Genomic DNA, 23,956 nt, shown 5'->3' on the forward strand with positions numbered 1-23,956 from the left:
CTTATAATGGACAATATGAATCTTCAGCTATGGGTTCAGTATAGTCTTCAGGAGATCATTAAGCTTGCTTTATGTGTTTCAAACAATAGTATTTCAATTATTCACATCTTATTCACAATAGTAACAATGTGATCTGTTTAAGAGATAGAAATTAAAAAAATTTATTGTATTAGTTAGCACCTTCCCTTTCGCTATGAGATACTCATTCCAAGTAATCTGACAATTTAATTGAGCAGATCATTGATTTAATTACTTTCTTTTCATATGAGAACAGCTGGTACTATTGGATGAAGCTGGAAATTAAGAGCAGGAAAAAATACAGATAAAGCCTAGGGAAAAATAGCAGCAAAAAATATTTTATTCCCTCACACAGTTGCTGTGATTTGCCACCTTCTCTTTGGTTAGCCTGTATGACACTGATACATCAACAGTACAGGTGGAGTAGCACTAAGAAATTCTAACATTGCAGACTGTAATATCCCATTAATTAATCTGTGTTCAGACTCAGATAAACTATTATTTCCTTTCAATGATCACCAAATTACTTTTCTTCCAATGATTAATTTTCAATAGATTTTGAAAATCTGATATGAGCTTAACCACTCCATTGAAGTGATTTCTTACTCCAAACCATCTGCTTAATGTAATCAAAAGATTAGTGCCTTAACAAGATTATTTAAAATAATAGGATATGGATTGTTACATTTTTTCCCCCAATTTAAAAGAGCATTCAACATTTTTTTTAGAAGAAGCCTTTAGCTCTGAAAGCAGAGATATAGATGTAATTTGTAATTGAAGGGGCAGGAAGCCTCTTTCTGGTCTCATAACAGAACAATACAGTCACCAAATCCAAGATAGCAAGAGCAGGTCCCTCAACAAATTCTTTCATTCTTTGACACCAGTTTTTCTGAGGCTGAAAAATAATGCCAATGCATCCCTGTGCAGATACAACATTCTGGAAAGGCAAAACAACATTTTTAAAGGCACTAAAATGTTTTAAAAGCAGAGTAGAATAACTCAATTGCTGTTTGTCAAGCTCAAAGAGCAATAGCACTTCAAAGGAGAGGGAAAAACATGACTAGATGAATAAGAACCAGCTCACTGAACACTTTGTAGGAAAACATCAGGGTTGTTGGGTTTTTTTTTGATTGTTTGTGGTTTTTGTTTTTTTTTTTTAACTATTCATTACTAACTAGAGAGATGACAGACACTCCAAGGATACAATCTTCATATATGTCATTTTTGTGGCTTTTGCACAGAGGTGTCTAAAAGTATTCGGGAACGACAACTAGAAAGATCTAAATTGGTTTAATTCAATGTAAGCAGGCTCTTCAGTTATCTGCTCATCTGCATTATTCACATACAGTCATGGCTATGTATCATTTTACATATAACAAATAAATTACTTATTACTAATTTTGTTCCAAGCAGATTTTGTCCCTCTCTACAGGAGGAGGAACACAGCTCCAATTAGTTTTAGACAGCAGTTTTAAATATTCAGTACTTATTCTTGTCCAAAAATAACCAGTTCTTTTTTGGTTCGTTATTTGCAGGAATGATTATTAATGTAATTGGCAGGCTCCCATGTATATCACCCAAAGCAGCTTACTGCCCTCTGGCTATTTTTATCTGTCTTTGTGAATGAAAGATATCAAGTTAGAGATTTGTTTTTCCTGAAAAGGGTGAGGAAATAAAAGGCCATGTTAGCATTTGAGATTTCAGGTGGCATGCATAAGAACTGCCTGAGCTTCCTCATTCCAGTGACTGTGCAGAGAAAGACAGACTAAAGCATCCAAAACGATGCTTTCACTTCACCCTATCTCCCACTTTTTCCTTCAACCAAACAGTTGAAGTCTGAAAGATTTTCTTTCAGTTTCATCATACCCTCAGTGAGAGATCCCTGCCTTTAAGATATCAGATGCAAGACATAACACTCATTGTTCCAACAACTTTACTGTTATTTTGCTTTTAGCTCAGACAGATTATGTCTCTTGTTAAAGGACACTTTCAAGAAATCCAACTGTGGGCTCATTCCATCTTAAACATGCACAAACGTAAGAGCACAGGAAGCCTCCCCAGACTATCTGAACACTGGAAGATATAAAACAGTTAAGTGCTTTTCTCAACTGCTTTTATGACAATGTGAAAAGCTATTCAACTATTAAGAAGCTAATAAGATTTTAAAACTCTCCCAAAGAGTCTGTATGCAGCATGGTAGTTCTGAAACACAAATACTTCATGGTTCAAAACATAAGATTTCATTAACCACAAGGTGACATTGTACTGCCTATAACTGCTTTATCTGAGCAGAGTGCTTAGTGACCAGAACACTAGCAATCTCTCATAACTTGTCAGCAAGTTTAGGATGCTATAGATGAGTGCACGTACATAACAAAAACCTTTCTGAAGAACTAGAACAGTGTTTTTCAACAAACATGCTTGATCACAATGATTCCAATAAAGACAATGGAAGAGAATATAAGCAGTAAAACACTTCTCACCTCTACTCCCTACAGCTGTGAAAATAACTCTCTCATTTGCTCTTAATTTTAGTTCACATATTGCCACTTTAAACAAAACAACATATGGTAATAAGCTGCAGAAGGAACAGATCCAGAATTCCATGTTCCCTTTGCTGGAATACAAAGCAGAGAATGTGACACAGCAAAATTTTCCACCGGTTAACAACACATACAAAAGTCTGATAGATGTGGTCTTAGATAAATCAGTTAAAGCATTTAAACTCAAGAGGCAGTTACCCTTTCAGATCACAGACGGGTAAGCCAAAATTAAACTAGTAGGTGAATTTTCTCACTTGCACTAGTTAAATCGGTTGTCTTCATTAGGAGAGAAAACACCTGTACTTACTGCACAGTGCAAATATGCAAATAGGCACTCATCTCATAACTGATGGCTGTACAGCTGTGTTGCCATTGTAGGGTTCCTTTCACAACCTCTCCATTCGAAGAGGTGCTATCCAGATAATTTATCAGTTATTTGACTTCCAGGCTGCTTGTCTTGGCATATGTTACTATGCCCTTAGCTCTGTAAGACTGTTTCCATATGAGCCTGGTAATTATTCCAATTCCAGACTGCACAGAATCACTTTGTAGAGGGATTGATGAAGTAGAAGCAACTATTTTACTAACAGTAATTGAGATTATGGGACAAAAAAGGATCTCAAACCAAGTTTACCCTTTAGCGAACTCGGACACTGAATCGCTGAATTGCAGCCAAGTATGCTCTGTGATACTGTGGAAATCTAATCTGTATTTCAAAAGAACAGTTTAAGTTTTTTTTAAAAAGTCTTTGCGGACATTCAACTAATTGCAACTCTATCCTGAGGTAAGAACAAGGATGAATTTGGCAAAATACAAGTTCCAGTAATGTCAGACTCGCATATTCACGTATGTAAGAGGTGCACATTAATAAACTTGTATAAAAAGTGTAATTGTTGTGGGAATCTCTCTCCTTATCCATTTACCATTTCTTCTCTAAAATGCAGGGAAACAATATATGGAACATAAACTGTGGGACAGAAACAGCATTGGTGGAAAGCTGCTCGCCATTGAAAAAAAAATGTTGCATCTTCAGGATCATCACCTCTCCTCAAGAGAAAAATTTACATATTGTTTTCAAAGTCAAAGATCAGAAACCCGCCCTGTGAGGCTCCATACAAAAATTCAGAAGTTTCTGATCAATTCCAGACAACTGTCAGTCCTATGCTCAATTTTGTTTCAGTGAGAACTGGAATCATTGATATCTCATGCAAGAATTCATATGTTACAGCAGCTACTTTAAAAGAAACAGTTTTCTCCAAGATGCAGGTGAAAGCCAGCTCCAGTACAACACCCAAGCCAGCAGCAACCTACGGTAGAATTCAACACAGCCAAAAATTCCGCAGCAGGGCTTCACGTTTTTCAGTTACATCACCATCGTGATTCAGGCTCCTGAAGGGATTCCCTCTTCCTCCACAGGCAGACATACCACAAAACAGCAATGGCAAACTGCCATCTGCCTCTCTGAGACACATTCCTGAAGCTGGAATACCCTCAAAGAGGTTTTGCTAAACAGTTCTGAAAAGAGCATTCACACAAAGTTTAGCAATCTTGCACATCTGATTTGATGCACCACAGGAATCATTTAGCTGGACAATAAACCTTGAGGGGAACTGTCTGAAAAAATGAGGGAAGCAGACTTGGAAGCCTGCATCCTGGAGGTGACACTCTCTGGGATTAAGCAATGAAGCAAGTCAGGCTGACCATAAATTCCAATGAGCTGTAATACTACCACTACATTGGGTGGGAAACAGGTTATGTTCTCCAGCAAACTATCTTAATTTGGCTTTCTGAGAGGGGATTTGGAAATACATCATAACCAGGTTGCACAACCTGCAGGATATTAAAAAAGCTAGATCTCAAGATGGGTTCACTAGGACCATTTACATTATGTGTACTTCTAAACAAGCTTCTTAAGCTTCGTAATTTCACCTGTAAAATGGAGATAGCTTATTTTTTGGTCTATCTTTTCCACTAAATTTGCAAATATCTTTAAAAATCAATTTTCTCATTCTTTGTCTGCTACAATACAGCTCAGAACTTGTCTGTAAGGAACAGAGCAGCAGCAAAAACAAGAACATGCATCTCCTGTTAACAAATTTACTTTGAATCATTAATTATGAGTAGAAATCTGTATTCAAAGTACTCTCCATAATAATTTCCCAGATGTAGCTGTTGCTACAAGAGATTTTCTTCACTAAATTTCTAGTCACCCCCGACATCCTGGCAATTACATGCAATCACTGAGTGCATCCAGATGTACTTTTAGCAGCTGGGGGGGAGAGGTATTTTGGGGACTTTTTTGTGTGTAGGCACAGGGTTTTATTTGGTTGCATTTTGATTAAAAACGCCAATTCAGAAAAAAAATTCAATAATCTATAAGTCATTTGGAATCTTCAGAATGCTTACACTTAACTGCTACAATCCCTATCCCTCTTCTCCTTCCTGACAAAAAACAAAGACTTGATGCTTTTCTCTCAATATTTCATAACACCCACTTCAAACAGACAGCCACATAAAAATCACGGTTCAGACCCATCTATCATACAGCTGTGATAAACATTGTCCAAAGGTATTACCACTTATCAGCAGTGCAGATGTTCAAACTGGACTACACTGCTCAGAAGGCATCATAATCCTCCTTATACCCCAAGTAGCACTGATCCACAAAGGAGATAAATCACCCCATGCTAGCCAACATACAGTTAGCAGGCAAGTCAGCAACAGAACTGTGATTTTCCTGGTCCCTTCTTTATTCATCTAGGCCTCAATATAAACATGCACAGGACCATGAAAATACATATTTTTTTAATCAACTCTCTTTCCATTAAGGTTTAAGTCAAGAATTTCAACTGCAAAACTCATCAGTTACAGCCCAGATGAATAGGATGACATTGCTGAAGCCAGCATCCTGAACATCTTTCCATGCAGGTGACAAATAACCATTCCCTTGGGGAAAGCAGAAACAGTTCAGTGAACAGAAAAATCTCTTCTGAAGGTATCAAAAACTTTGAGCTGAGCCTTTTCCACGTGTTTACCATTAAGCACACTGACATTCCTACTGACTTCAGTAGTTTCTACAAAGACCCTCTGTGGGCAGATATTTAATCTTTGGACTCAAGCCAAGCCATACTCCATGAACAAAAGCTATTTGTGTGCAGATAGTTTAGTCTGCATTTGAGTGCTTTGCTGGAGTGAGTCCAGCGCCCTCTTTCAGAAGTGAGCACTTAATATGAAACAAAACATTTGGCATCCAGGTATTTTTTTAAAGGATGTTTCAAAAGTATTGTATGCATTCTGCCATCATCCTTTAAAGGAAAATCTCACTGTAGGCAACATGAGTTCTGTATTAAAAAATAATGGATTATAGTCATATTCAGCCAGATCCTATTCCAGACTAAGGCATCCTATTGACTGTGAGGTAGGCACAGTATGTGCTAAATTGTGCAACTGTGAGCCTCTGCTTCATCTACTGCAAATTTTATTAAGTTCTTCCAGAGAGGAAACCATTAGGCAAAAGCTGTATTCAAGCTGCAGGAGCAAATAGTGCAGATGGCCAATGCATTACTCTCAAACAGTAAAACTAAGCACCCTTCTGGCTACACATGAAGTTCATATATTCTCATTCCAGGATAACATAGCAATTTTGGACCAATCACTCCTAGTCAGAAACAAACCGCCAGCAGCAACCAGCTTTTCAGAACAGTCACATCCCAAACAGAACAGTGCATGGGATTCAGGAATATTTCAGGAATAAAGAAGCATCCTACATAGAGCATCTCAGTTTATTTAAAGATGATTTTTTTTTCCTTACTGAATCTTGATTGAATCATCAATCACTGAGCAGTTCTGTGTTGTTTTTCCTCTACCACAAGCTAGCATTGAACTTTGTATAACCACTTATGACAACGTTTTTCAAACATTTTTAAGATGCAGCCCCTTTCGCCTCATCAGTCTTCCTGCCACCCTTCCATTCCTTCCAGCCCTCCTCCCCAGGCATCAGCACCTCTATTTCTTCTGGGCAGGGGAACAAAAACAGGCTGTAATTACTGCCTGCAAGTATTTACTTACTCCCACATCTTAATGGAACCGAACTGCTGATCTTTCCACAACCCTAAAATAGGTCTCAATCTTCAGCTAAGGAAAAAAAAAAAAAAAAATACTGGTTTACTAAACAATGTGTTCTCGAAAAATCTCCACACCACTTATGTCTGTGCCAACAAGTTACACAAGAATATTAGGAGAATTACCTTTTCTTATTTACTGCAGCTTTTATATGTACAGGATTCTAAAATATATTGTAATGGCACCACTGCTCATAGGACACAGAGGGAGCACAGTGAAGATGCATGTGAGCAAAAAGAGCCTATCCTCTATTTAAAGAGAGACCCACCACAATGGTACCAATACCGTTAGCCTGACGCCAAAAAAAAAAAAAGGGATAATAAAGTTTATAAGGACAACATTCCCAATAGAAGCGAGAGGGAAAAAGAACGGTTGCAAACATAACCCGTGGGGGTTCAAGACAACGTTCAGAATAAAGGCTGAAAAATAAGTTTGACGGTGTGGAAGAAGAGCACTGAGAACAAAGGCTGCCTGCAGGAGAAGAGCAGAAATCAAATAGGGCGCATAACCCCCTTGTGATGGCGATCCTGACTGGAGAAGCGCCTGAATAGGAGCAACTTAGGGCTCTGAGGGGAATAGAACTTGCATGGGCAGTTATTGTCTAGACGGGAAGGAGACTCGTTAAGTCTTCCATTGACATGCAGGGGGATGGAAAGTTATGGGTGGGGAGCTTGGAAATGTACTAAGGGAGGTTAGAATCTGCAAAAAAGGATTTGGATGGTTCACGTACCAGTCCGTGCCTTCAGACTCTGCAATACTCTAATCCAGATCTAGCTAACTCAGTGGGAAAAGCTGCAATACTTGTCTACTTAGCAGCACTTCCCTAGTAACAGGACACTCCTCAGCAAATCAGCTGCTGGCAGATGTTGCTTGTGCAAGTACTCCCAGATTAAACTAATTCAATCAAGGAACAAATGCTAAATCAGTTCAGTATCATCCACTGTTAAAAACTATCCACTTACCAGGAGTCTTCAGGAGTATTCCCGGGAGCACTTTTCGTAAGCACCTACAGAAGGGTTACTCTTCCAGGTGCACAGAAGCCCTGATTACAACTTGATTCATTTAAGGATGAACGCATCTTAATCTGTATCTATGCTGTGGATTTATACTACAATTTGTTTTCAACCAATTTAGAAATGAATGCATCTTTTTTCCATTCAAGACAGTACCAACACAAATATCAGTTATGCAAAAAAACAGTTATAGATAAAAATCTGCCTGCCTTCCTGTAGCTCTTCCTTAAAGAGAAGCAAACAAGCTTTTCATTGAAGAAGAGCACAAGTTGATGACTGTAAGCATCACATTTAATATGAAGATGTGAGATATAAAAGGACTCATCCTAATATACTGCTCACAGCGACGGAGAAAACGACTAAAGGAGGCTAGCTTCCATAAAGACACTAACACAAGTCTAGATTTCTAGAAGTCTGCAGGTACATCAGACGTTAACAACTTGTGAAAAGGCTGTCCCTTTGCATCACACGCTGCCAGCAGTTCGGCCAGCAGGCCTGTTGGTGGCCCGGTGCTACCCTGTTGCCCCAGCATACAAACAAACTGAAAACAGCTGCTCAGGCAGTGGAGCCAGCACAAGAGCATGAGTCTCTCCCAGCACTTGTCATCCAGCATTTGCAGTCTAGGCTCAATCACACGAAATGAAGCCAAGGCCTTTTCTCCTCCTGCAGTGAACCATATGAGCAGCTGGGAGCACCTGCTGCTGCTCCTATAATGCCCCCAGATGGGCTCCATCTCCCACAGCCATACAGGAGAGATTGTCCTTCACACACTGCCCTGAAGGATAGGATTCCATTGAACAAGTACTTAAGTTATCTCAGAAAGAGGACCATAAATCTATACAGGAAGACAAAATAAAAATCCAACAAACATCACCACAATGACTGAGGAGAAAATGCCTTCCACACAATACACCTGGAAATTAATTTAGCCCCATAGGTAGGTTATGCCAAGAAAGTGTCTGCTCTTATTTTGAGAATTCTCAGGAATACTCTACAGAACAAGTTTTGCAAGCTCTCTTCACATGAGAACTGTTTTGCCAAGATGGCAGGCAGGCTTTCTACAAAAAAGCTGAGACTGTAATCACCAGCCAAGTTTCTCTAGGAGGTCGTTAGAGGTTCTTGGTGCTTAGAAGCAGTCAAATTGTTTCCAGTAATTTCTTTACAACACCATACAAAACGTCATCAGAAATATCAATAATTATATACATAAAAACACTAACTCACCCAATGTTGATATACAATACTCCTTCTCAGGAAGAGCCTTCATCCAGAAAGTGCTCTCTCTCTGGAGGTGACCCTTTAAACGAGCCCAGGGAGGGGAGGGCCCAGGGTCTACCCCTTCTGCTCATGTGGAAAGCACAGTTGAATTCCTTACACCTGTGCTTTGTGGGCCAGCCACCCCTTCACCAGGTGCCCAGTCATCAGTTCAGGCATAACAGCTCCCTTACATATGCCTATTTAATATGTGCAAGAGAGGTATTTCTTTTCTCACCTCTGTGCAGAATAGGTAGATGTATTTTTTTTTTTCCTTATTTGTTTTAAACTTAAGCTTGTGGCTCTATTAATCTCATTTCAAAGAGTTTTTGCCTTCTCTGGTTCCATTTCCTACATTGCTGTGAGACTGCATCTCATCACACGCAACTAATTCATCATTTTAGTTTGAGTCATTAATCTTTGCCTTTCCTCCAAAAGATAATCCATGTTTAATAGCTATATTATATAATGTGCATCAAGGTGCTGAAGGACTATTTTGCAAACTTTGGGAGAACATCGTAGCTACACCAAATTTAATTACACATCCAAATATCATTTTCAGGAGGCCAAAAGACCTCTCTGTAACAGCAAGAGCTAGCAAACATTTTATTTATAATTCCTACTTGACTGTTGGGAGAAATAAAAGAACGCAATCAGTTCCCTCATGTCTCTCTCCTCCAGGCCAGTAAGTGTTATCTTTAAACAATGAAGATAAGGATGCAGTTTTAAAAAGATTGTAACATTGATAAATATTTACTAACTCAATCGCATCCTCCTTGAAAAAGCAGAACACTTACAGAAGATTAAGTTGCCAAATAAATAAACGAGGCTCAAACTGATCTTGCATACCTTGAGACAGAATTTAACCTGCAATAAGCAGCATGCCTTCAAACGTTTCTCCAACTGTCTGCCACTATTTGCTTGCCTCATAATTAATGACCATACAGCCTAAGCACAACAAAACAAGCGTTAAGCACTAAGGCATTGTATCCAAGAATTATTTTACTTTCGTTAATTGACACATTTAACAGTTTTGTCTTCTAAACTAGTGCTTAAAGCTTCATAAACTTTTCTGAACTACAGCAGAGTCAGGTTTCTTCCACTCGATGTTTTAGCTGACTGGTGCACTCAGATCTCAGGTTCATCAGTTTGTAAGATTGTGTTAAATAATGATAGATTGCAAGCCATGTAGTTGCTTCTCTGGTTCCTGAACTCCTAATCTGAGGGTTTTTTTCCAGCTTTTCTTTAATGAATGTTAATATCTGTCTGGCCCTAAAGGCTCAAAAACTAAAACGTACATAAAAACTAATACATATTCCTTGTATTTTTTAAATCTCATTATATTTTAAACCAATCTTATAAATTGAATGTCTAAGAGAGAAGAAGTAAATACTGGGTTTTGACTGCCTTAGGTTCCTCTTATCAAAATAGCTTTGAGGAGAGAAAAAAAAAACCTAGAAACATAATAACTCATAGATGAATTTAGATGGTCTGCTGCCATAGACTTTGCCATTGACGAATTTAATAATCATGTTTAGTATCAACAGTTGAAAACACCTCAAAAAGAGCTGCTACTTCCTGTTACGTTTATTTTCATTAAATGTTATAGTACTTCATGATTTCATCTCACACGATACATAAGTATAATTGCATTCTGTTGAACCTTTGTTAAAAATATTCTAAGAAAATGCTATAAATACTGAAATTATATTAACCATGTATCACAATACTAATGCTATTTCAAACTAGCACTTTGTGCCTGATGCTTTCAGAATTATACATGGTTCACAACACTAAAAGAATAAGTAAATTATAGGTGATCCATTTCCAATTTAAAAATGGAAAACTGAGTGACAGACTTTCTTTCAGGGACTTACTAATACAGAGCTCACATTATCCTCCTAATACATATCTTCCTATCCAAGGAACATGCAGTACTACACATCTCTACTTTGTAATTATTACATTTGTATTCAATCACTAATTTCCTTATTTTTAAACCTTGTTAAGTTGAAAATAATTGTTGTGAGTCCTGCCTTTCTCAGCCTGACTCCAAAGTTTCTTATACTTCAATGGAAATGTTACATCAGTGTAAGGCCTATGCTTCTCTTCTTCACAGAAGAGATGCTGACCAGCCAGTTCAATGGACTCTCAGAGCACAAAATAGGTTGCTCTGCAACCGGGAGCACCCTATAGCTCCTGTGGCCTTACATTTAGGAGCAAACTCAAAATCAGTTCTAACATTACCCCACAAGGAGGCACAGTGCTCTTGCAGCCAAAATTTATGAACCTCACTTTGCCGCTTTCCCACTTTCCAAGCAATTACCTGTCTGCAATGATGGGATTCAGGGTGATGTGGGATTCGCTTACAGATTTATCCAGTGTTTTCCTCATTGGTGAATGACCCTAAGTTTCATCCAGTCCATTCACGGACTGTTTTGTAACTTTTGTATCTTCTGTTATTCATTCTCAGTACTTAAATACTGATTCCCAACCTTTCACCCCCCCCCCCCCTTTGCTGTCTCTAATCAGCCAATATATGTATGTTGTGCTGAAAGTAATGCATCTCATTTATTTTCATGAAAACTACAACAGATATGAAGAGCACAATAACACCACTTGATAGAGCAAATGGGAAGCTGGACATGAACCAGTAGTGTGCCCTCACAATCCAGAAAGCCAACTGTATCCTGGGCTGCATCAACAGAAGTGTTGTCAGTAGATCAGAGAGGTGATTTTGCCCCTCTACTCTGTGCTGTGAGGGTCCCTTCCAACTTCAAAGATTTTATGATTCTATACCAACAGAACAAGAATTCAAAATTGATTCCCCAGCAATATTTGCAAATTTTAAATGCAAAAAGGTGGTTTGTTTTGAAACCTATATATCAAATGTACACCATCAGCAGTTTCTGTTATTTGATCCAGACCATTAAGTAAGGAGACTTTCACTGATTTGCTTGGAAACTAGCCCTTAGCTTTGGAAAGTATATTTTCTTCAAGCAAAGGACTCTGTACCTTCCCCTTGATTCAGGCTGAAGCACCTACTCAGCAGGTCTGACCACCTAGATCTCAGTCACAGCCTTTTCCTCTGGAGTGAAATGAACATCTGACACACATCTTCTAAGTACTTTGTGTGTGTGTGTGTGTGTGTGTGTGTGTGTGTGTGTGTGTGTGTGTGCCTTCAGAATGATGGAGATAAAGTTAATATGGATATATGCAGCACAGCTGTGATTTAAACTTAAGAAACTGCATTTTTATGTTGTAAATGCAAGCACCTGTAATATTAAGAAAAATGACTGAAAGTTGCAAGAGATACAGCATGTTTTCAGTGTTGTTTTTTTCATGGTACAGTGAAGTCTCTCACTATTGCTATGTTCTCTATTGAACAGCATACAAGGTACAACGGCAGTTTGCTGCAGTTCACTAAGAAACCAGTAAACATCGTACTTTAAAATGCTGCTAATATAAATTTCCCTTGACAACAGTCAGTGGTAGTACCTTGCTGACAAATTACAATGACACTGTACGTCCTTAAAGTACCATAATTACTACTGTTTGTGTGAGGGCGTATAAGTTGAATAGAATTGAATGAGCAAAGTTCTTGGAACTGAGATCCTAAAATGACTGGAAAATTGTGAGTGCCTTATTTTTAGGCACTAGTAGCTCTTCTGTATGATCCAGAGAAAAGATATATATCTAAACAGGAACATAAAAGCTTTTGCCAGCAATAAGATTTGTGCCAGTTGACCCTAAACAGGCACTGTGCGCGTCCAGAGAGCTAACTGCCAGAGGACTTCGTATGTGCATTTTAATCAGGGTGATCTGGATGGCATCCCAGCATGCAGCTCTGGTCTTGAATTCACTAAAAGTAAGACTGTGTGGAAAGCACCAGTGCTGGAGTCCATGTGGTTTACTCATAAGCACAAGGTGGAGTTGCAGAGTAAATCTGTAACAGAAAAGTCACGCACCCTAAATTGCCAGAGCTGCAGCCAGGATGTTATCCCTAAAACAGCATGGCAAGTTTTGCTGCAAAAAGTACCCCATGTTATTGATCTTGGTATATCCTGCATATGACCAGGCATTGAGCAGGTCAGCAGCATTAAGACCTTGGCACTTCCAAAATTACTTAGCAAACAAGGGATGTGAGAGATATAAGCACAAATGCATTCATTACTAGGTTTAGATAAGTATAATTTTTATGTTGATTTCTACATATCTGTTTCAACTAGGCATAGAAATATCTTGCTGGTCTAGGTCTACTGTAATTTCACATATTCACACTCTGCTCATGTTAATAACCTTTAGTACAGCTACGTATGTAAAATAATCAGTTAAGAAATGCAGATTGCAAGCAAGACATCCATAATGAAGTACGGGGCACAATGAAGACACTGGAGATAGAATTTTCACATTCAAAAAGTCTTAAATCAAGGGCTTCCATTTTATCAGCAGAAATCATCAAAAGATATGAAAATTCATACAGATTCTTAGGGAAGAAAAGTTTTCCAGTGTTCATGGAAAACCATTTAAGAAGAGAGTCCAGACTGAGGACGTGAGCAAAGAAGACATGGTGGCTCAGGAATTTTCCAGGCTTACAACAGACATTGAAGTTTGTAAGAGAATTCAGCCTATTTTCTTTAAAATAATCAACTTCAAATGATTACAGGAGTGCACATACTTTATTTTGACACCTCTTGCCTGTAGATGATTTTCTATTTAGAAAAAAGCCATATCCAATGTAAATGAAAAAAAAAAAGGTCTGCAAATGAAATCAAGCATCTCTATCCTGCTACAAAATTGACTTTTCAGAGTTATATTGTGCAGCTTTCCAGCTTTTAGCCAAAATGAATTACATTTCCATAGTCATTAAAAATACTTTTCCTCAACTGATTCAATATCGTTCAGCTTGCAAACACTGTAAAGAAGCTATTTTATGCCTTGGGATAAAGCTTTCACTAGTCAGGCATTAGAACAACTCTTCAATAACTCCTTGCTCATCTTAAAAATTTCAAGCCTATTTTCTCTGTTACTGAAAAATCATTCAGACATATGGTTAAGATTTACTTTATCTCAGTTACAGAAAGGTACTACATAGGAAATCCAAGTGCATAATTGTACAATATGACAGTTTGCTCCCCTCTCCTGTTTTTTTGGCTTTTTTTTTTTTTTTCCTGCAATATCAAGCTTGATATTGCAGGATATTAATCAACACCAAATAACTCTTAACATCTATGAATGAAATGCTTAAAATCTGCAGCAAATCTACTGTTTAGAGCCCCTCAGTAGAAAGGACATCTCAAACTATTCCAGTGCACTTTATTCTTCATGTTTATGTTGCAGTAACTAGTTGGCAAACATACAGCTGGGAAGAAGTGATTTACTAACGATATGAAGTAATTCCAAAGTGGATTTGCTAAAAGATCACACAAAAATGAAGCATAATGAATTGCAAAGAGAAACAACACTTCTGGGGTTTCCATTCATTTGTATTACAGCTAGTAGCCTACTAGTTGCTAGCAAGATAAATCTTTATGTCCTCATATAAGAAAGCAAAACTCTCTGTTGTGTCAAAATAAACAAGTGACAAGCATCACAGTTTTTCCTTCTAATGTTAAAAATCTGAAGCTAAACAATGCCATCAACCTAAGTCTGCCTGCTGAAACTTGGTTGCATTCTTAAGATGACTTATACTTGTAGAACAGTCATTTTAAACAAAGATCATAGTTTTTGTATGGATTAATATTAACACTGATATCCACTAGATCTATATAAGTGCGAATAACAAAAGACCTCTGCATGCACAACTTATTGCTTTTAAAATCAAGTCTGTGCTCTTGCATGACCATCATTGCTTTTTAAAAAGGTGATGTTTTCTCATGCAGACCAAAACTGCCAGGAGAATTGCATACTGCTTCAGCTCCAAAATCCCCTCACCATTTACTCCCAGAATGTGCTTTTCCAAGCAAAAATATTGAAAAAAAAATACCTGTTTTGATTAACTGAAAGAATCCTAGTATTCCTTTAAAAGACTTGAGACTTTGAGTCTTCATCTGAAGAATAAATGTAAAGCCTCTCCCCGCCTCCTGCTTTTCTGAGCCTAGCTTAACAGGTTGTCCTCCCTTCATATTTTCAAGGCTTTCTTTAAACAATGGTCGGAAACCATTTCACTGAAAATGAAAACAGGTTCTCATGAACTCTGTTGACCACAGAAAACAAAAACATGAAAAGAAGTACCAGAGAACCATGACAGAAATCTGACAGCTCTGCAGCTATTTCTTTCTGATACACTTTAATGGTAAGCAGCAAACACCTGTTTCTGTTTCCTATAAATACTTCTCCTTTTTGTGTGTATTCACCTGAGTTTTTTTCTGACAGATTTCAACATTCATACTTGAAGCTAGGTTAACTTCTAGTTCTACTGAAAGGAATAATTGATCTCCTTGCACTAAAAGGTCACCCGTCACTTTTTAAGACACGGATAAAAAACTCAAATTGCTTCTGATACAATGTGTAGACCTGGCTACATTAAGGCACAATTCATTTAAGCTTAAAACATTCCTCAATTATCCACTCTAGCAACAATTTAAGCATTGTTACTTGACTTTAGAAATGCAAAAGACAAGGTGTCTTGATTTCAGTAAGTGACACTGAAGTACAAACATTCGTAAGGAACTGTAGGATGCAGGACCTAACACATTTTGGAGTCACTCATGCTTTGCAAATCAAACCGTGCCAATTTAGCTTTTAACATGTCTGATAGATGGAAGAGACAGGAGTTCCAATTACCTTCAGGCCTCTGGTGCTCTTTTACTATAAGTCACACAACATCAGTTGCAAATACCTACAGAATCAGTACTGACATATCTCCCAAACAGGTGATTTAAATATACTCTCCACCTGTGAGGTTATTAAGTTCTCTTTTTGTTAAACAATTTTTAAAATGATATGAATACCACTTATTCCAGATCACTGCTGGAGTATCTTGTTAAATGATTTTCTCATACTAGAAAAAAACAAGCAAATCAGGCCTGCACCCTTTAAAAAATTTTCTTCGCAATCTCAAGACTTGCATTCTATAGGCTAGAATATGTTCAATGTATGTTCTTAATACACTTAAATATCTGTTTTTCACTCATCTGTGCTAACATACATCCTCTTTCTAAAGATGGTAGAGATGTTCAACATTCCATTTCTAAATAATGCACTTTTCCACTTACACATAAAAATGGGTGAGGGAAGGGCACTAATAACAAAAGTTGCATGTTTCCTTAATACAGATATCATTTCAAGCAACTATTTCCAAAACAAAAAGCAATTTCCAAACCAAAAGACAAAAATCAGATAATTGTTATTGTGGATTGGATACCTTGAGAGTTGTATGAGAGAATTTTATTTACAGATACCAATACACAAATTGACAGGACTACATGCTATTACTTTTTCTTCATTTTCTCCTCAGTCAAGTAAAACAGAGATTATATCATCAGTACCTTTAAAAAAAAAGAAAAAATGTTTTATATGTGAATTAAATTCAAGTAAAAGCATCCTTTTCTGTCTCTGTCTCCTAAAAATAAAGTGGTGGGTGAAAGCTAGTATTTAATGGGAAAAATGGTTATCAGCAGCTACCTATTGCAAAAACATGGCAACACACTTTCAGAAATAAAGTCAACCTATATTTATTTTCATGAAATTAGTCCTAAAGAGATCTCAGAGTATGAAATGATATGAAGATAGCACCAGACATTTCTTTGATGACTCTCTAACATAGAGACAACAAGCTTTGAAACTGGATGATTTTGCTAAGTAAATCTCCCAGTTCAAGAAATTACACAAGAGAACAAGCACACAAATTTTAGTCTTGCATTGTTTTCCATGCCACTTTTTCCAAACTTCTCTTGCTAGTACACCATGATATTTGTTGCTGCACTGCTGCACCCTCACAGTTTCCCACCGCATTTTATGTTCTGCACCACTGTTATACTTGCTTTTAGAGAGCCAGTGTGCTTACTGAGCAGAAGAAATGTATTTTATCACCTAGCCAAAAGACAGTTATCAGAAGATAATACAGTCATGCAGTCAGAAGCATCTCCCTCTCTCTATAGGACTGTGCATCTTATGGGTTTTCCATGTCATTAACTTGTTTAACTGGAGCTTAAAAACGAACCAGCAAGCACAGTTCTCTTTTGTGAGAGCAGAAGAATCCTGCTGCAGTAAGATTTGCATTTGTGGTGCAAATCTGTGTGCCTTGGAAGACCTTGACCCCGTGCAAGACCCAGTGGTTTGCCTTTGGGGTCTCCTCACGAGGATCCCTTGCACATCAGCTGTGGAGCTTTTCCATGATAATATGTCCAGATTCTACTCTAATACTTTCTGAGAAATGCTAGAATCCTATTATCTCCTGGTTTAATTGTCAGCTGTAATCCATCACATATTGCACGTAGCAGGCACAGAAGAAGTCATTTTGCGACACAATTCTTAAAATAGCTCCTGTGATGTAACAAGGCTATTTAAAGAACAGGTTCCTATTCAATCTCAATTTGTTAAAATATATTTATACTTCTCTGTTTATATAATACATATATTTATATTTGTGCATACTTTATATCTACGCAAGTTCATTCATATACTAAAAATGGCTGACACATAACACATGACCTGTTAATTCCCATTACAGTTATAAAAAGATTTGAGGAAAAACAAAAACAGAATTGAGAGCCACCTTGAAGGGTTTCTTCAAAGCATAGCCATACATCTTGTTTTTTAAAGGTAGCTTTTATCAGTCGGCTAGAAACTGCTTTCACAAACAGACAATATCAAGACAGACATTCTTTCATTACTTTTTTCTTAAAACAAATCTTTTCCCTCATCTCTCCAAACTAAAAGTGTTTGTGGTGTTGATCAACCATACAACACAGGTACATTTTATTGAAATCTTATTAAATTGCATGTAATAGTACTGTGGAACATAAAGATGTTTTTGAACTTTGGAAATGGTTAATATTTAATACCAGGCCTGGGAGGAGAGAATTGAATGATAATTTCAGCCCTATTTATTACAGCAATCATCTTTATTTTCAAATGAACACTTTATGAAAAAATTAGTAGTGAAAATGGTCATATTTCCACCATGTGAACTATATTATCTAATGAAACAAAAAGACCTTTTATAAAAGTATGGTTAGCTATGAATCTCTTTTCTTTTCTTTTTTTTTTTCCCAAAAGTATGAATTCAGAGTGACAGTCAGAAGCAGAAGGAAATAAACCCCAGCTTAGTAAGATTATATTCACATTTCTATTAGCCAAAGATTATAGTCACAGGTTAACTGTTTCATACTGCCATGAATCAGACATTTTTTATAATAAGACTTAAAAATTGTATGTGTACATATATACCTCAAAAGAAGAAAAAGCAACCATTATATTCCCCGTCATCTTCCCTTGTTTTCTGTTACATTTGCAGTTCTGATGGTCTGAAAACAAAAGATCAGAGAGGGAACAAATTCAGATGAAATAAAGAAATCATTATACTGTTATCCACTACTAGATTTTCAATATCACAACCTATTAGTGGTGTTATCTGACACGTATTACTATCAAGAGACCATTCCAATACTTTCCTGCGCAATTCCATTTGTGACATTTATCCAAATACAAGTGCACACAGTGTGATGTCTTTCCTATATTTACATAACTGTTGACAATTTTCATGTGTTTGTTTAAACAAAAATTGTTCTGTACTAATTCATTATTTGAAATTACAACATCATACATAGGAATCCTACTTAAAATTCAGGTGACATTTGACTTGAACACTTATCTGGAATTTGCATTCTTGATTAGAATTTGAAAGTTGCATTGTGTACATTTCCCATATTTGCTTTAAAATAACTGAAGGCTGAAACTTATTCCAGTCCTGAGATCAGCTCTATTTATCTGGGTGTACAAGCAGTCCAACAGGATTTCACAGTCACTGTCAAATTTATGCCCATTACAGTTCTGAGTCCCTTATGGTTTAGGTCTTTCTGTATATAATTCTGTTGCTGTTTTAAGTCCCAAACTGAATCTCTAACCTGGGTTTTCTGCTGCACTTGTGATGGCCAGGAATCCATGCTAAACAAAGCTGCTCCTCTGAGGTAGACCTTACTCATGCACCTATGTGCTAGGTTATGCCATTCTCCAGATTTCAATCTCCCGTATGACAAAAGGGGTCCAACAAGGTAGTAGGACTTTCTTCCAATTTTACCATTTCCATTAGATATCTGTTGCTTTTTGCAAACAACCTTCTCTTCCCGTTGCTTTGTGGGTGCTCAAAGGAAGTCATCTTAACGCCACAATGGTGCTGAACCATTTAAATTCTGCTTCAGTGAACTGTAGATCATCGTCTACAAATTCAGTGTCAGCTGCCTTTTATACTGCAACGCACACTTTCAGCTTTCTAATCATAGCACATGTCTGAGTGACAATTCATCTCCCAGAAATGGGAGAGGTAATGTTCCGAAACATAGTTTCCATCATTAAAGAGAACAAAGAGTAAAAAGATTGGACTCGGAGTTAGGACAGAATTTTATGGGATCAGACAATCCCTTTCCACTATCAGTCCATAATTCTACATGACTTGTAATGTTTTATGCATGTCCTTAGGGATTCACAGCTAGCTATAAGATATACTCCCTGACTCACTTCAGTCATGACCAGCTGTGATATGTGTATTTCTCCATGATGTGAGCTCTTAAACCTCCTAGCATTATCCTGTTTATACTAAATCCTGTTCTGCTACCACAGATTACTCATCTCTTGATATGAAGACTGGACGCATCTTGTCATTTGCTATGACCAGCTTTCAACTTTGAGCTGTTTTATTGCTTGTAACACCCTATGCTGTCTACTGCAGTGATTGATTAAAATACCTCATTTAAAGAGACAAATGCAGTTACAATAAGCTGATGAGTGCCATCTTTGAGTTCTGTCTGTCATATGCTTTGGAAGGTATATGCAACTCAGTTTATTTATCATTAAAAGTGGTTACTTAAGGCAATACTTTATCATTTAGCCACAAATCTCCAGACTCAACAGCAAGTAACTGGTTACAGGAGCTCTGTGGTGGCTTCTTTGCCATAGTTAGTAGTAGCTTGTCATTAGGCAGCATAGCCTCAATATGTCCAGATGTAAAAGAGTGGAATTGTTCTCCTCTGATGAAGGTGATTGCAAATAGAGTCTGAGCAGCTAGTTTTAGAGCACATTTCAGCTATTTTAAGTTGCATGAAATGAAACTCACCAGAGCAGTCTCACATTCAGGTTGAAAAAGCTCAGTGATAGCTCTACATAGAGAATTTTCTTTAATAAGTACTGATTTGACAAAATAATTTCCAAAATTGATTTGAATTGCCTTTCTTCTTTTATTAGAAGTTGTCCTCAGGAATTGAGGACTTGGAGAGTTGGATTGTTTCCTTAGTGACACAAAGCTGATGCTTCTAGCAGGTAAAGGACGTTCTCACAGGAGATGTGAGTCATACCTTCATAAATCTGCTAGGCTTAGGGCTGCATTTAAGTGTTTCTCAGAAAGAGTGGTGAGATAGATAAGAGCAAAAACCTAGCAAGCCTGTAGCAAGAGTACCAAAAAATACTGAGAAGTCTGTTAAAAAGCCAAAGTACAGCTCTTGTAACTCCCGATGTAACAAAGAGGGAAATAAACATTTTACTCTTACTCTTAGCAGATTTTCTTCATAAAGAACAGACCTCTTAGTGGTACCTGAGTTTCCAAGCACCAAGATCTGATTTATACCTCCCTTTTTCCCCTCCTAGCTAATGAATTGTGCTATATTAATAGAAAGCAAGCCACTCAGTCAGAAACCTTTATCTTCATTTTAGTTTCTCAAAACAAACTGTCTTTTCTCCATCAGGACAGAACGCTGGCATAAAGAAGAAAAATAGAAAACTTATACAGCAAGGAATAGAGGCATAGCAAATTCAATTAACTGTTTTCATTTCCTTTATGTCAAATATTCCATGTACATTTTTGACTGCCACTTACATAGAAAGGCAACTCTAAAGTGATATTGCAGAATCTTGTACATTTTTATACAACATGAAGTCTTTAAAATGAAATGTATATATTTTTAACAGGTACAATATGGGAGAGAGAAATGATTCTTTGTTAAATTCTTGACATGACAAGTTTTGTCATTTCTTATTAGGCAACTTAGTGCAATGCCACAGTGTATTACATCTTTTGATGCAACAGCAGCTAGAACAAAAGTGCTTTTCTAAAACTTTTAATAAGCAACTGGAAGTAGCAAAATACCTGCTGCAATGGCAGGTCACTATAAGCTTGCATGTCAGTACTTTCCATAACTGCAGTGCTTGGGGGAAAGGGAGGTTATAAACGATGCTCTGCTTCAAGTAAGAATATTCCGAGTCATTAAATGCCAGATCTTCCCTACACAAAACAAATTTGAATTCTTCTCCTCAGGATGCTGGCACTGATATTCCTTCATGACTGTCCAGCTTTCTTTAGTGTAACAGATACATATTGAAATTACTCTTAATATATGTATACCTTGATCTACATTTCCTGTTAGTGACATGAGATCTACTTGTACAGGTGAGTAAGCACTGTAACACCTCATTAACTTCTGCTTATCCAAGTGGATTTTGGATCAAGCTTTAAAGCCCCATATTCCACAAACTAATTCTTAACATGAAACATTGCAAAACTGACTGAATTTCTATTCAATCATTACATCAGTCAGGATACAAGCATCAAGTCAGACTGCTAGTGAAGCACCAGACAAATGATCTGCACAGAAAAACAAGAGATTTTATTATCAAGTTTATATCATCCTTAAGATGAAATGCCACCAAATATGCAAACTTTAATAGGCTTTATTTTCCAAGGACTCTCACCCTTCTGGTATACAAATAATACATTTTTTCTCTTAGTTGATTCCTATGACTTGTTTGAATGCTTAGTTGTTTCCACTTCATCATTTCCCTTTTCTATCTCTTTCAGTTCCATTATTCATTAATGGAATTTTTTTTTTGCCTAAATCACACTTTCTTTTATTAAACTGAGCTATTAACTTAATATTCCCTGGGCCATAAAAGGATTTAATTCTGTTATTCACACACACACAAAAAAAAAAACAACTTGCCATTTTTTCTTAAAATAACCAAGAAGCTCCAAAACAACTTTCATCTTCATTATTGTTTGGGCAGCTCTAATTATTATTAGAGGATCTTCTGACGGGAGTGAAAGACATGTAAAAATATCCATTTCACCATTATGTGAGCTATCCTTTACAAGAAAATAAAAACAGTCAGAGTTGCTGTTGACTTTCTGACCTCAAATTCATCCAGGAATTTTATCTCAGCCACTGCCTGACTTATGAAGCTATCTGCAGGAAGTGTCTTTTGAGCTTTTTGCTCATCAGGCAAGACTTCTGCCCTAGAAAGGATATATGCTCTAACTCACACTACCCTTCTTCTTATGTCCTTCTCCTCTCCCCCAAGATCATCCTTCTCAGAGACTTCATACCATTCCCAGTCAGCTGACTTGTTTGGCCAGAATTCCCCTTCATATTGAGATGGTTTTCTCACTAAAGTCTCTGAGATTTCAGAATGCCCTTATTCTATGCTGGATGGAGTCCAAAACCTTTGATGTTTTCCTGCTAATTAAAAGATAGTTATTTTGAGGAGGGCTGTCTATCTTCTGATTAAAAAATAAATTGATCAAAAGATTTCTGTCTGGTAATGGACTCACTACTTCATAGACAGATTTATTAGATAACAGAACTAAAATCATAGGGAAAAAAAAAAGCAGCTCATTTCTCACTATTATTACAGAGAAGACAAAAAGATTTCTTTTAGGTCTCTCTTCATGACAAGATCATCAGGCAGCTTGTGCCCCTGCCTGCCTCCTTGAGGAAAACCCTCTTTCACCACAAACCAAGAGGATCCACAGGCCCTTTATTATGAAAGCCATGTTTTAACCAAACAAAAGGTGTTACTAAGGAAAGCAAAGATACATGGGGAGAAAGACTAAAAGTTATCATGAGGTTTGTATTTCTTTAGGGGCAGAAACCAATTTGCTGTTAATGCATGTATCTTGGACATCTGAATTTTTCATCCTGACTCCTCTTTGTTTTCAATTATCTGGTTTAGAAACAGATCTTAATACCTCCCAGGTGCAGCACATAGCTGGAGGCCCTTGTTAACAGAGCCAGAGTTTTTGTGCATTGTTGGCCAGAGGCAGATCACTGCCACCACCCAAACTTCTGTGAGACCCCTCCCACAGGAACAGTTTCACTACCCAAAGGAAAATGTAGGAATCTTGTTTACAGCACATATCATGAAAAATTTAATTCAACCCATGGAAATCTACAGCAAAGTCCAAAGTTTAATCAGGATTCAGAGAGATGAACAGATGAGAAGTGAACACATGAAAAATGAACACTGAGCTACTCTGAGAGTTCTGCTGTCTGTAATACTCCACAGTATAATACATGCAGTGCAATAGATCAGATGAAGCCTTACTGATATAACTATCTACTATTCAGCTGCCAAGAAATGGCGTGAATCAGGCTTGAGAACTGCCAGTTTAGTGGACTAATAGAGCAGAAGGTAACAAAATCTTATTACACAATCAGCGTTAAAGTATTTCATAAGTAAAACATAAGAACTTTTCTGTGACAGATCACAACAAAGCCAGAGTTAGATATCTCAGGGCTCTTTTATTATACTAAGGAGAGGAAAGTTGATTAATCATTAATCAGCTCATTAATGATCAATGGTAAGCGTAGAATTATTATTCTATTTATATCCTGAACTGTGCAGCTTACAAAATGGCATTGGTATATTTGTCAAATCAATGCAGGGCAAAAAAGAACGGTTTCATAAGAAGAGAAACAAAAGACAAAATTTCAAGACTTCATTTCTCTTCAAAGGACAGTCATTTGCTCATAGCTACACAAAAAACCTAAGAGAGTTGGGAAGAAAGCCCCTCATCAG

At 37.2% G+C, this 23,956-nt stretch overlaps 1 long non-coding RNA gene across 1 annotated transcript in view; it reads right to left on the reverse strand.

The window, feature by feature from the left end:
- Nucleotides 1-18,145: 18,145 nt before the first annotated feature.
- The window catches only part of LOC116216946 (uncharacterized), a 52,232-nt gene continuing 46,421 nt past the window's right edge, over nt 18,146-23,956 (reverse strand). Inside the window, exon 3 of the long non-coding RNA XR_004160686.2 lies at nt 18,146-18,420. This is a non-coding gene — a long non-coding RNA (uncharacterized LOC116216946). The remainder of the gene's footprint in view (nt 18,421-23,956) is intronic.

Source organism: Meleagris gallopavo, chromosome 9 (assembly GCF_905368555.1).
Source record: "Meleagris gallopavo chromosome 9, MGAL_WU_HG_1.1, whole genome shotgun sequence".
In the NCBI taxonomy this organism is placed as follows: Eukaryota; Metazoa; Chordata; class Aves; order Galliformes; family Phasianidae; genus Meleagris; species Meleagris gallopavo.